At 35.4% G+C, this 13,417-nt stretch overlaps 2 long non-coding RNA genes across 2 annotated transcripts in view; both read left to right on the top strand.

Annotated features, from left to right (window-relative positions):
* The window catches only part of LOC146748115 (uncharacterized), a 39,183-nt gene extending 29,464 nt beyond the window's left edge, over window positions 1–9,719 (top strand). Inside the window, exon 3 of the long non-coding RNA XR_014926633.1 lies at window positions 9,700–9,719. This is a non-coding gene — a long non-coding RNA (uncharacterized LOC146748115). The remainder of the gene's footprint in view (window positions 1–9,699) is intronic.
* A 1,397-nt stretch (window positions 9,720–11,116) lies between these two features.
* On the top strand, window positions 11,117–11,733 carry LOC146748114 (uncharacterized). Its single transcript, XR_014931210.1, has 3 exons — window positions 11,117–11,278; window positions 11,393–11,495; window positions 11,654–11,733. It is a non-coding gene; the product is annotated as an uncharacterized LOC146748114 (long non-coding RNA).
* The last annotated feature ends 1,684 nt before the right edge of the window (window positions 11,734–13,417 follow it).

The following is a 13,417-nucleotide window of genomic DNA, read 5'->3' as shown; positions in this document are numbered from 1 at the left end:
GATGCTCGGTTATCAAACTCATTATGAGAGTGTCGCAGACCAGTGTCCAAGATGTATGCATTGGCACCGGAACCAGTAGCTGGACAAAACGAAAATAGCGCGTATTCGTTATTTTCTGTAGCTGTTGGAACTTAAAAACACATTGTTTTATATCTTATTTTATATTTTTATATCTTGTTTCTACAGTAGCTTGTTATTTGTGAGGAATGGGTAGTATCACAAAAGCCGGTACTGTAAAGTTATCACGCAACCGACAGTCTGTCGTAATCACATCAAGTTATGTCATGTGTTTTATCTGTGAAAATGTACTGATACCATAGGATAACTTGTGATAGTTCCTAGAATGTTTGATAACAACCGTACTGCTAGAGTGCTCACCATAAAGGTTCATTACACCATCAAGGTTGTTGCTGCGTTGATCTGTACGGTCCATTCCCCATTCCACTGTGGCTCTTGTGATACCATCATCTTCAATATACTCAATTTCATCCATATTACTAAGCTATAACGGTATACTAATTTAGAGTTACCATTGAAATTATAAACACATGCGTTATGTCGTGATATCTTAAGATTATTAGAATTATGTGACATCGGAACACAACGTATGTAAACTGCCTCAGTCCAACGCAAAAAGTATCGGTATTTTCACAAATTACTCATTCCAATGTACTTGCAATTGGGAGCAAAACAAAAAACTTTGAACAAAACAACCATGGCTACATCATCCAGCAATTATACCTGGTCCAAAAATACTTAAAAACAAATAAAACCTCATTGAGAAATTTCAGGCAGATGTCACATTCATATCACACAAGTCGGTTAGTAAATAGAATTTGTTCGTTAGAAAACACTGAAAATGCACTTACTAAATCACTAGTTTAAAAAAGTGATATATACAACAGTTAACAATAAATACTACAAAAGTCATATGTAATGCTTTGACAAATATTCCATGCTAATATAATGGTGGGACGTAATATTTCGCTCAAATAAAGCTATTTTATGTTTTTTGCCGTTATTTATCTGAATGTCGTACGTATTATTGAATTTAGTTCTTCATGGTAGAAACAAACAAACAAATAAACATTAAATGTGATCTTACACTAGTGATAATCTTCGGCTGTGCTGAAATAGCAATTCCATTGAGCACTTTACGGTATTTTTTTAACTACTGAAGCACCCAAGGGAGCCATCTTGCTCGCAAAATCTGAGATAGATACTCCGTCCTGTAATTTGAATAATATATCATGGAAGTAATAATTGTTGTAATAAAATCTTAATGGAGACCGCAAATAATATATATGTTTTGAACTGCGTATAACTGTTATTACCTAATTCACCACCTATGAAGATATTGCCCGCAACTGAGCGACACAGAGTATAGGCATACACAATTATGTATTGACCACAATCAATAAATCATAAAATAAAGTATGCAACTGATAAAGATTCATATTTGAAGCGAATTGACCTTTCTCCAAGTTCCCGAAACGACCCATTTTGCCTCGTGTAGCCGCTGCATTTGGAACTATTCTGTGGAATAAACAATCACTGTGGCGACAACATTGATGTAGGTGTATCATAACTGCATCTCAAAGTCGTCGTTTAGATACTCGTTTATTTTGCAAATTTTGCACATAAATGTCTAAAATAAATGTACACGATGCGAAAAATGGAAAATATCGCATATATGTCATAATTCGCCATGATTTTCCATGTAAAGAAGAAGCGCAGTGTTAACGGCCAGTAGTAGTATTCCAGTGAGAATTACAAATGTCGCTGCTTTTCAATGTTGATGGATGACATAATCACCGTGTTTAGTGGAAATGTATAAAGTAATAGCCTATACAAACAAAGGCTACTTCTTTATAACGTTCAATTATTATGTACAATCTATTTCCTTAAAGCAGTAATGACTAGATTAAAATATCTGTGATGATGCAAATTTTAAATGTAGGGTTTAAACAATTCAATGCAGATAACCGAAAATGCAAATGCAATTTATTATGAATTACGCAATAGCACTGTTTTTATGTGTCGAATACAGTGATTTAATTACTTACACAGTGGGAAAAATCTGCTGGATATCATTGATTTCTTAAAATGATTTACTTCATTGTATGCTTTATTCCTGCTATGACGTGTGATGGCTGAATATTGTTGAATTCACATGTATTTTGGAGTTTTCTGGCCAATTAGAATTTATTGTTACAGTCCCTATATTTTATATTTGAGAAATCGTAACCAGCTCAAAAAAACTATCAATCATTCAATAAATAAAATTTGAGATATTGCTCATAGATTTCATAATTGTGAATGCGTATCTTATAAATCCCTGTAGTATTACAGTGTATGTATAATGACTTACCTTCAATTTGATCAAATAACGACCTTCTACGGCATCACGGACCCTGTAGTAAGGGGCCGTCGCTACGGCTGTTGCAACGAGCACGGCGAGAATCAAGAAACGCATTTTCAAAATAATGGTCTGTGAATCAAATCGCAAAATAAACACGTTGTACATATACAAGTTGACTGGATCTGGACGTAGTTAGCACGACTTTGATACATAATCTTATTCAAAGTAAACTTACCTTGTCACGAATGAGTACAATATTGGATAATTGAGGCTTCTAGCTCTTTATATAGTCTAACAACACAGAGAGGTAACTTAATTTCCAAATCAATGATAAACTATCTTTATCTAACATAGACCCAATTGATTGTCAAAAATAGCGATTACATTGACAAGCATCTCCGGTGATAAAAAAACACACACATAGCAATTTTGTTATCAAAGCATTCACTTGTTTGGTTCGCACATAACTCATCCTTTTACCGTAATCCTTTCCTCAGCAAATTTTTCTCCATTACGTCAATTACGATAAGGGACTGGACAAAAAAGGACAGGGTGGTAGGTCGGTGTTTTTTGAAAGTCGTGTACATAAAAATATATGACCCTACACAAACATTTGCATATAATTTGCTGACCTCCCCCTTGAATGGTGCATGAAAAATTGTGACCTCCCTCTTTCTAAGGGTAAGGATAGTACATATATTAAAACTATATATATATATATATATATATATATATATATATATATATATATATATATATATATACATACTAATTGATGTTCTACTACACAGCTTATAGAACTTTCTACTTCAATCAGTTAGCCACGCTCTCATTGAGAAGAGAACAATGTATGATACTGTGTATATACCAAATTAGGGTGATACATACACACTTTTACTGGCACATTTATGAGTGTTGTGTGTTGAATCGTGTGCATTATTTACAATACGAGATACACATGTTCTAAAACACCATTCTATATTCTTATTATATGCCCTAGATATACGCTTTGTTGATAACAACACTGAGATTCAGCAAAATTTTACTGGTTTAACAAATTCTAGCATTAATTGGAAATCTATCGAGAAGCCTTTTATCCAAATCTTGTTAGAAGACTTGCCCGCCACACAGTATAAATATGTGAATGAAAAAAAGAATCATATTCACCAAATCATCTTCAATGTATTATGTATGAATCACTGTGATGTTTCATGAAATAATATATATGATTCAAAGCTCACCTAAACAATGAACCTATAAAAATGCACACGATACCAAGATATAAGTTTGGGCAATCATGGAATGCCAGCTTTATTAGTCCCCGATCAAAGTTCGAAACAAGGGCTTATAATGGGGTCTCTGTCTGTCCTTCTGTCCAGAGTTATATTTCAGAACCCTGTGAACCAGTTCTGTTCATTCTCTGCATGTGCCTAGTATTTTACCTGAGACATATGCACATGCAGTAGTTCACTGATTAAATCTAATATGTCTGACTGGCAGCCATTTTTTGTATGCATGCTTTGTCAGTTTTTCTTAAATTTTTGTACAAATATTATACATTTTAAGATACATTACATTACATTATCAGTTTATAATGATTCGTTTTGTGATCGGATCAAAGATGGCTGACTGGCAGTCATTTTGTTTTTTGAAAATGTGGTATTTTATACAAGCTTTGTCAGTTTGTGTTCTAATTTGGTAAATACATTATACTTATTATGATACATGTCTATGTTGATTCATTTCAGGATTGGCTCAAAGATGGTCGATTAGCAGCCACTTTGTTTTTTGAAATGTTTAAAAATTAATTGATTGTTTTTTTGTCATTCATGTTTGGCACATACATCATCAATATAGGAATAGATGTTTTTTTGAAAAACGTGGTTTCTTCGACAGGAATTGTCAGTTTTTGTTCAAATTTGATATAAATTTGATGTGTATGTTGAAATACATGTCCCTGATGATATGTTCCGTGTTTGAATCAAACGGGCAGTCATCTTGATTTTTTCAAAATATATTGTTGACATGTTTTTTTTTCTCTTCAAATTATACATGACACACGTTCATGACAATTCGTTGCACAATCGGGTCAAAAACAATCCTGTTTAAGATTTCGGAAGTATAATTTTATACATCTAATTTCTGTTGATACTAGACCAGCCATTTATTTACTCTAAATTACTAACTATGATTTTGGTCTGTAACTTTATTTTTGGCATGAATAACAACATTTCCCCTAATTCCACCGGGGACTATGTCATTCACAATGACTTGTTAAATAGGTAGGCTTATGCCTGCATGCCAGCACAGCCACCATACCGACAAAAGTTTCCACTAGCTTGCCATAAATACATCCATGTGAAGAAAATTCTTCAATCATACTATAAAACCTACACTAAAAAGATAAAAATAATTTGTGAAGGGAAGGGTGAGTGGGGAAGAAAGTTCTGCCTTGTAGCCAAACATTGCAGTGTAATGTGAATGAACACCGTAGATAACTGCTTGTACGTTTATAATAGAAAGGTGCTAACCACACCACTGGTAGATCAATTAATTCTTAATTCTTCTTACATTGAGTAATCATGGCTTGAGATAATAACATTTTAAAGGTCATATTTGAGGGTATTAAGTAATGTAGTGCAAAACTTATATTTGCATATTAATTACAATCTGCTAAAATACATGTAAAGAAACCGTTGCTATTGGTATGGTAAATACATACTATATCATAATAATACGCTACATTAAATCTATGTGTTTTAATCCAGCAGTACATTAATATTATTTTCTCCAGTGGTGAATTTCTAGTCGCCAATCAATTTTCTGTTCGCGTAGCTTGTTGTTTTTCTCCCATATCTGGTGCATTATTGGAATCATCAGACAGTGGGTCCCCAGCATAGATCTGAATATAACTTAAGATTTTAACACGTCATTCAATGTAAATACAACTGCTGAATGAGAATGAATAGAAGTTTGTTGAGGCAACACAGTCAACCAGGCTGTGCATAAAATTTCGGCTAGATTTACTGTTATGTCATAAGGGTTGCATTGCACGAAAAAATGCGACCCTCCCCCTTATGCCTGCACAAATTACTGTAACTCTCTATTCAACACTTGCACGAAAATCAGTGACCCCCCCCCCCCCAAGAAAACAGCGACCGACCCCTTCCTGTACATTCTGACCAGTCCCTAAGTGCGAAATGATGCCGTGTATAGTCTAACTGCTCATGGTTTGATGTCAGACGTATTAGAATAACATCTTACCCTATTTTTTTATCATGCGTTAGTTGCTAGCATGATAAGCCATCTCCGGTACCATAATGTGTTCTAGATAACAAGATAAAACGCACATTCACTCTTTGGTTCGCTTGTTCAATAGTCTACTCATGTCATGGTTTGAGAGGGGAATGTTACCGTATCTGCATTATTAAAATCGCCACTCCCTTGGGTGCACACAATCCAAACAATTTCCTTTAATTAATGTATGCGGATTTATTAAATTATGACAATGGAAACATCTTTGTCATTTATGTAAGTGCATGCGTTACTATGATAAATTATGATTCACTATTTATTAGGCGTAAATATTGTATTCGTTATAATTGCAAAATTTTGGGACATCGTAAAAATCAAATTGAAATGACATATTTTTTTTATAACATGCCTGTATTTAAATATGCAATATTGCTGAAAACATGTAAGTTGTTGCTTTTGAATGCTGTATGTTGATGAATACATTGCAACTTGTAGCTCGCAGCTCGTTCGATTGAAAAATGACATACTCGAACAAGTACGTGTGCTTTTTGTTTTGATGTGTAGAACAAGTGTACAAGCGTAGTAGTGTTCGCCTTCAACAATCGGAATCAAACGATATTAAAAATCTTCTCCATATTGCACCATATTTTTAATACAATATATGATATACAAGACTGATGAAAATTATTTATATACTCGTAATATGCCTTATCTATATCTATCATGTTATAAAAAGTATCAAGTTGGTCGATTGAAGCACTCATGAGAAGCAAATGTTCTTAATAGCGGTTATTTTGACCGTTTCTAAGATGGCGGGCAAATCATGTAACTGTTTTAAACGTTCTTTTATTTGTGTCCGTGGGAAGCTTCGGCCATATACGCTATATATGTAATATTAAGTTAATCAGTTGAGGCATTAACTTTTGGTCAATACAATCAAAGATGGCGGCAAAATCATGTGACTGACTGTTTGTTTTTACTGTTGATAGTATCTTTTATATTGCTCATACAGCTATAGCTGACTTTGATGATATTTCTGTTAGAAATTGTCCTGAGATTATTACCACTCTGGAAGCACTTGTCGATATAAATTCAGGAATCGCTTGCCGATGCTGTTACGGACATTGCAGCTGTATGTTGGGTTAAACCCAAGGACATTACTGCACGGCCGTTTTTCAATCCGGGGGGGGGGGGCTCAAATTTTAATTGGTGTTTGTAGCCGCTTTCGCGTAGAGCTCTTTGGTAGGGTGGCGCCGCGATGTCAAATATCTTCTTATCTGACAATATCGATTATAATCACTTGTTAATCCCGGTCGCGATCGGTGGTATTCTTTGTGATGGTAGGTGGGTGGTTACTCTCCTTGTATACGTATACCAAGTTGGCGTTGGCTCTGTACAGGGTATGAATGCTTTAGTAATAGAAAGCAACGTAATGGACACGTTTTTGCCATCACAGGCTAGGGGCTCTTGATGAAATGTTTCGCTATCCTATCTAGCTCATCGCGGATAAAATAGTCATTCGGATACGCTGATCCCAACTGTTCTGAACGTCAAATATAACTGTACTAGACAATGGACACGTCTCGGAAAGTCATAGTTGTGTAAAATTTGATTAACTAAAATAGAACCCTAATTGAAAGACTGTAATAAATTAAATTTTGTTTTAAATATGCCCCTATAGCTTAATTTGCGTATCAGGTGACGCTGGTCCGACACAATAATTAAGACTATTAATATCAAAAATAGACCTAATTGATTTTAAAATTGTGATTGCATTGTCAACACATGTATACATTTGTTTGGTTCGCACGTACCTCACCTCACTATTAGTAATTAACAATATGAACTAGTTAAATAATCAGCTTATTTTCTACGTTAAGATAAGTGAGGGGTGAGGCTGTGTGCATTCCAACTAATAGCGTGGTTCAGCGTTGGACGTTTTGGGGGTTACGTGTTGTTTTACGTATTTGCTTTATTAGAATCGCCCCTTCAATTTCATTTACTGTAGGCAGAATCATTACGATGTGACTGATTTCGGCAATGGACACATGCTCTACTAATAAAGCAATTGCGGCAGATTGTTTAATATTAATATTACATTCATTTAAATCTAATCTTACAATTGTTTCTTTCTTGGGACATCGTTTAAACTAATCACCTACATATGGTTTTATGGAGATCTAATATGAATAAAATACATACACTGGATCATCATATATCACGAAATAAAGTTTATTTTTGTAGCTACTCTAATTCACAGCTGCATTCTCCAATACGCATGTGTGATGGTACAAATTATCTCCCATATTGCATCTTATCTTTCTTACAAGGTTATTTTTTCAGCTGTCAATATCCAACGCAGAAATGGCCGAGGAAACATTATATACATAGTTTCTCTCATCCCAGCAATCATTAGAGCTGCACTAGACCTGTAAGCGAGTTCCTGATATTATTAAAGGGTGAATGGATGAAAGGTTAAAGTACTTAAAGAATACTAGCACAGGGGTGTGTTTGTTATCTGTGATGTCAAGGACAGCTTGGTATCCTCGGGGCGGACATCCGGGCATTTTCATCGCTTGGCAACCCTGGCGGTGAAAACAAAGGCCAAAAACTCGCAGAAAACGGTACTTTGGGATGGTGGTTGAGACTCCCCTGAACAGTATAACACGATTACCCCTACGTGTGTAACATATCTAAATTTGGCTGTTCAGGATTACTTCAAAGTTGAGTTTGTGTTGTTTTCTCGAATTTTCGCCGACTCGGCCAGCGTTCCACAGCAGCGCAAAAAGAGCCCATAGAAATGCATGTAGAGTGGTGCGCGTCTTAGCAACGTGGAGTGTCTTGTGACGTAGCTCCACCCCGAGGATAGGAAGCGCGTGTCGTGATCGCGTGTTCGAATCCCACGTTCCATGTTGTAATACATATGTGATCGTTTGTATTTAAAATAATTACTGTAAAATGATTAATTTTCACTGGGTTTAAATTTCGCTGATTTACCATTTCAGGCACGTTCAGTGGGTTTTAAATTCACGGTTTTATCATTTAGATAATGTGTTCTATGCTAAATTTCACATATTCACTGGGCTTTAACTAGCGCATTTTCCAGTCAGCGAAATAAGCAAAATTAAAACCCAGTGAATAAATAACCCTTTTTACAGTAATTTATTTAACTCGGTTGTTTACTTCAGGTGGGCAGAAATGTCCATGAACTAGTTCATATTGTTAATCACTGATAATGAGATGATTTACGTGAGAACCAAACAAGTGTATACATAGATAAAAACATGCAATGTGTGTTTTTCTTATGTATTAAGGCATTTAGGTCTATTTTTGATATTAATAGTTTTAATTATTGTGGCAGACTCCCTTAACTCCCTGCCAGCGTCACCTGGTACGCAAATCTAATTATAGGGGGCTTCATTAAAACAACATTTAATTTATTACTGTCTTTTAATTAGGGTTCTATTTTAGTGAATCAAATTTTACACAACTATGACTTTCCGAGACGTATCTATTGTTACCTCTCTGTGTTGTTAGACTATATAATGAGCTAAAAGTCTCAATTAGCCAATATTGTACTCATTCGTGACAAGGTAAGTTCACTTTGAATAAGAATATGTATCAAACTCGTGCTAATTAGGTCCAGATCCAGTCAACTTGTATATGTACAGCGTGTTTATTTTGCGATTTCATTCACAGACCATAATTTTTGAAATGCGTATCTTGATCCTCGCCGTGCTCGTAGCGGCGGCCGTGTCGTGTCTATGGCTTAGTTGCGGACAATATCTTCATAGGTGGTGAATTAGGTAATAAGAATTATACGCAGTTCAAAACATATATATTTTTTGTGGTCTCCATAAAAATTTTATTACAACAATTATTAGTTATATATGATATATTATTCAAATTACAGGACGGAGTATCTATCTCAGATTTTGCAAGCAAGATGGATTCCAGTTGTTATAAAATACCGTAAAGTGATTTGTGAAAATACCGACACTTCTTAATAATCTTAAGATATCACGACATAACGCATGTGTTTATAATTTCAATGGTAACTGTAAAATGGTATACCGTTATAGCTTCGTAATATGGATGAAAATGAGTATATTGAAGATGATGGTATCACAAGAGCTACAGTGGAATGGGGAATGGACCGTACAGATCAACGCAGCAACAACCTTGATGGTAGAATGAACCTTTATGGTGAGCACTCTAGCAGTACGGTTGTTATCAAACATTTTAGGAAATATCACAAGTTATCCTATCATATGGTATCAGTTCATTTTCATAGATAAAACACATGACATAATATGATGTGATTACGGCAGACACTCGGTTGCGTGATAACTTTACAGTACCAGCTTTTGTAACACTACCCACCCCTTGCAAATAACAAGCTACTGTAGAAACAAGATATAAAAATAAATCAACAATTTGTTTTACATTACGTGTCAAGTTCCAACAGCTACAGAAAATAACGAACACGCGCCTTTTTCGTTTTGTCCAGGTACTGGTTCTGGTGCCAACGCATACACTGGTCTGCGACACATGATGAGTTTGATAACCGAGCATCATACTTCTGGGACTACGATTCAAGCAACTATGTATGTATCACATATTTTCATAGTAGCACAAACACATTTACCAAATGCTATGCATGTCTTGATGATTTTAAATTACGGTGAGTGTTTTGTACGTTTTGAATGTTCGCTTATATTGTTTCATTTATAGGGTCTAGACTGTAACGGCCATGTCACCCATTGTGGTGGAACAGTAGGAGGTAACACAGTTGCAATTGCGCTAGAAACATTATTTTTACAGTGTACGAGTATTGAACTGTCAGGGAAGTGGTCTTATTTAAAACATGGTTGACGGTAAGCTAGGGTTTACATGGATTGACTAAAATCTGATTTTTTATAGAACTTGTCGTTGAATTAAGAAATCGTTAAACCATCTGGTAGGTGGAATGAACTAGTGACCCCCAAGATGTGATACCATGTTTCGGATGCATCATCTTGCGAATGACATAAATATCGTCAGACAAATAAGTGAAATGTGAAATTAGTAGATCTTAATTTGATGAAAAATAGTTTAAGTGAAGATTTCTTTATTATTCAACTTGTGTTATGTTATTTATAGGCCTTGATGAAATAGTTGCTGGAGGAAAAACTCCAACTAAGTCTGTTGTATCCATGTCTGTTGGTGCTGGTGCTAGTATATCACTAGACAATGCCGTACAATGAGTTATCGATGACGGTTATACGGCTTCAATCGCAGCTGGCAATGATGACCAAGATGCTTACAATACTTCACCTGCAAGAATTGAAGATGTACGTATACATATCGGACACATATAATAATCAAATCGATACACTAGAATTAAAACTACTTGGTTTGGGATAATAGGTACAAAATGTTATATATTACGAAAAAAATACATTAAGTGACTATAACCAGTAATGCCATATGACGCACTTTAATCCAATTTAGGCTATTACTGTTGGTGCAACCGACGTTAACGACTATCGAGCAGGTTTCTCCAACTGGGGCGACTTGACATATTTGCACCTCGTGTTGCTGTTAGAAGCGCCTGGTATGACTGTGATTACTGTTATGAAACCATAAGTGGAACCTCCATGGCATGTCCTCATGTTTCTGGTGAGAATACCTTGAAGTAGTTTTATTAAAAACAGCTTTAAATTCTCATTGCGTATTAATTGTTTATTTATTTTGGTATTTTGTATAATCCAAATTTGATTTTTCTTTTCAAAGGTGTTGCCGCCGTACATCTGGGTGCTGGCACTTGTAACGACAATGCCAGCTGTAGAAATCAAATTGTTGTTATTTTGCGACTAAATATACACAATAAGCAAAGGCAAGTTAGTACTTATTTTATGTAAGATCTAAACTGTCTGAAATGTAACATTACCAGGTCTCATGTGATATGCTGCCTTATAGTAATATGCTGAATTGCAATTCCTCCTCTTACACAATTATACTATACTAACACTGATGTATTTTCTTTGTTTATAGGTTGTTTTATCAGAGAACATGACACATGATGCTGCTCATTATAAGTGATTGTATACGTGAATAAACGTGATTTTAATGTCTCTGTCATATTTATTTATTTACTTTAGTGTTTGTTTAAACTGCTGATCATATATCGGCTCAGGGCAAGTGCAATAAGGGGGCTACGATAAACAATTCTGCACACAATGTCAAGAGTATCAATTAATGCTCGAATATAAAAAAAATAGCGAAATAGAGGTGTTAAAGCACAATCCTAACGCGTTCACCCTACCTTTCGCAAAACAATTTTGAACAGCAAGTTGATATCGATTTAATTAATTTAAAGCTGACTGCGTGCGTGTCCCGAACACCAAAATTGACGTTTCAGTGCACATATATATAACTAAATAAGAACCCCACGTCTTAGCTTTGGCTACGAATAGTGTATTTTCCAATCCAAACTTAGCTATTACATTTACTGTATTTCCAGGCTGAAGTTAGCCTGGCATGGATGTCGAAACATTATGACCACTGTAGTAATACTGATTAATTACCCAGGCAGACAGATGTTAGTTACACAGCGTAAATTCCATAAAAACAGACAGCTGTTACTTCTATACAACTGAACGAATATACCCATGTATGTAGTCTTAATAAATGAAATATTCTCGTCTTATAAAGAAACCATTTTTGTTATTTACCACAAGCTCTAAAACTACACACTTCAAGGCAAATTGGTGTTGAAGACTGCTCACACTTACAGTAAGGGTTGTTTCTGTAGTACCAACTACGTACAGCATATCACTTTATATCTTCCACATGGTTCGTCAGAAAATCTATCACAATTAGTCTGTTCGTTTAACTATTAATGTCCAGTCCAAGAGAGTGTGAACATAAAGCCAGGTAGGAATACCTACATACGTATACTTTGTGGTCAGGACATCAAAATGCCACCTCGGCATGCTCTTGGTAAAAGAGTGTGGCTTATAAACATGAGCTTATAGAAAACAACGTATTTGCACAAAGGTGAGAATTACTATAAATCTGTATACCTAACTTGGCTGGAGGACATTGTGAAGCCTTGCCAAATCGTAAAGGAAACTAACTTGGCTGAATCTTTAAAGAGACAAGGTCATTGACCTTTTTACTGGAACGAAGGATCGACCTTGTCCCCACTCCTGCACTCCTCTTCGAGGGGGATCGGGAGCACATGTAAAGGCAGTTCTTGGCGACCGATGTGCGAGCAGGTCTTGGTCTCTCCGTGCAAGTTGTGAAGAAACAAATACTATGCTGTATGCGTAGAAATCCACAATTTGGATCTGCATAGCTAACACTGCTGGCTAACTACAAAGACAATGGTAATTGTTACCAGTAACATTAGTATTTCACACATACACCCACATTGATGTAGGGAATTTCTGAGGCTGTAGTGGTGTATATTGTCATTTTTTTGTTATTGATTGCATTATTGTACGTATTGTTTCATATTATTTAGTAATCTATTATTTTCCCAATATCGTGTTTTTATTACATGCGAGTGATTTTACATCCCATATTCACTATACTGTGATGGTAATTAACAATGATATAAATCCTAATTCTGTTATTATTGTGCTTGGTATCTATATTTAGTATGCTAGATGTTCTTTTGTTAGTAGTCACATGACCTTGCACGATGTTGTAAGGGGCGCCATGCTTGCCAAGTTGTATTTTTGCAGTTCCACAAATGAACGTGTTAATTAATTGTCGTGTTTCTGTGTGGGCCATTACGGTAGTGGTTAGATG

The sequence above is a fragment of the Saccoglossus kowalevskii genome, chromosome 2 (genome assembly GCF_978046115.1).
Source record: "Saccoglossus kowalevskii chromosome 2, keSacKowa6.1, whole genome shotgun sequence".
NCBI classification, from domain to species: domain Eukaryota; kingdom Metazoa; phylum Hemichordata; class Enteropneusta; family Harrimaniidae; genus Saccoglossus; species Saccoglossus kowalevskii.
Note: the sequence above shows the minus strand (reverse complement) of the source record. Positions and strands in the feature narration are given on the sequence as shown.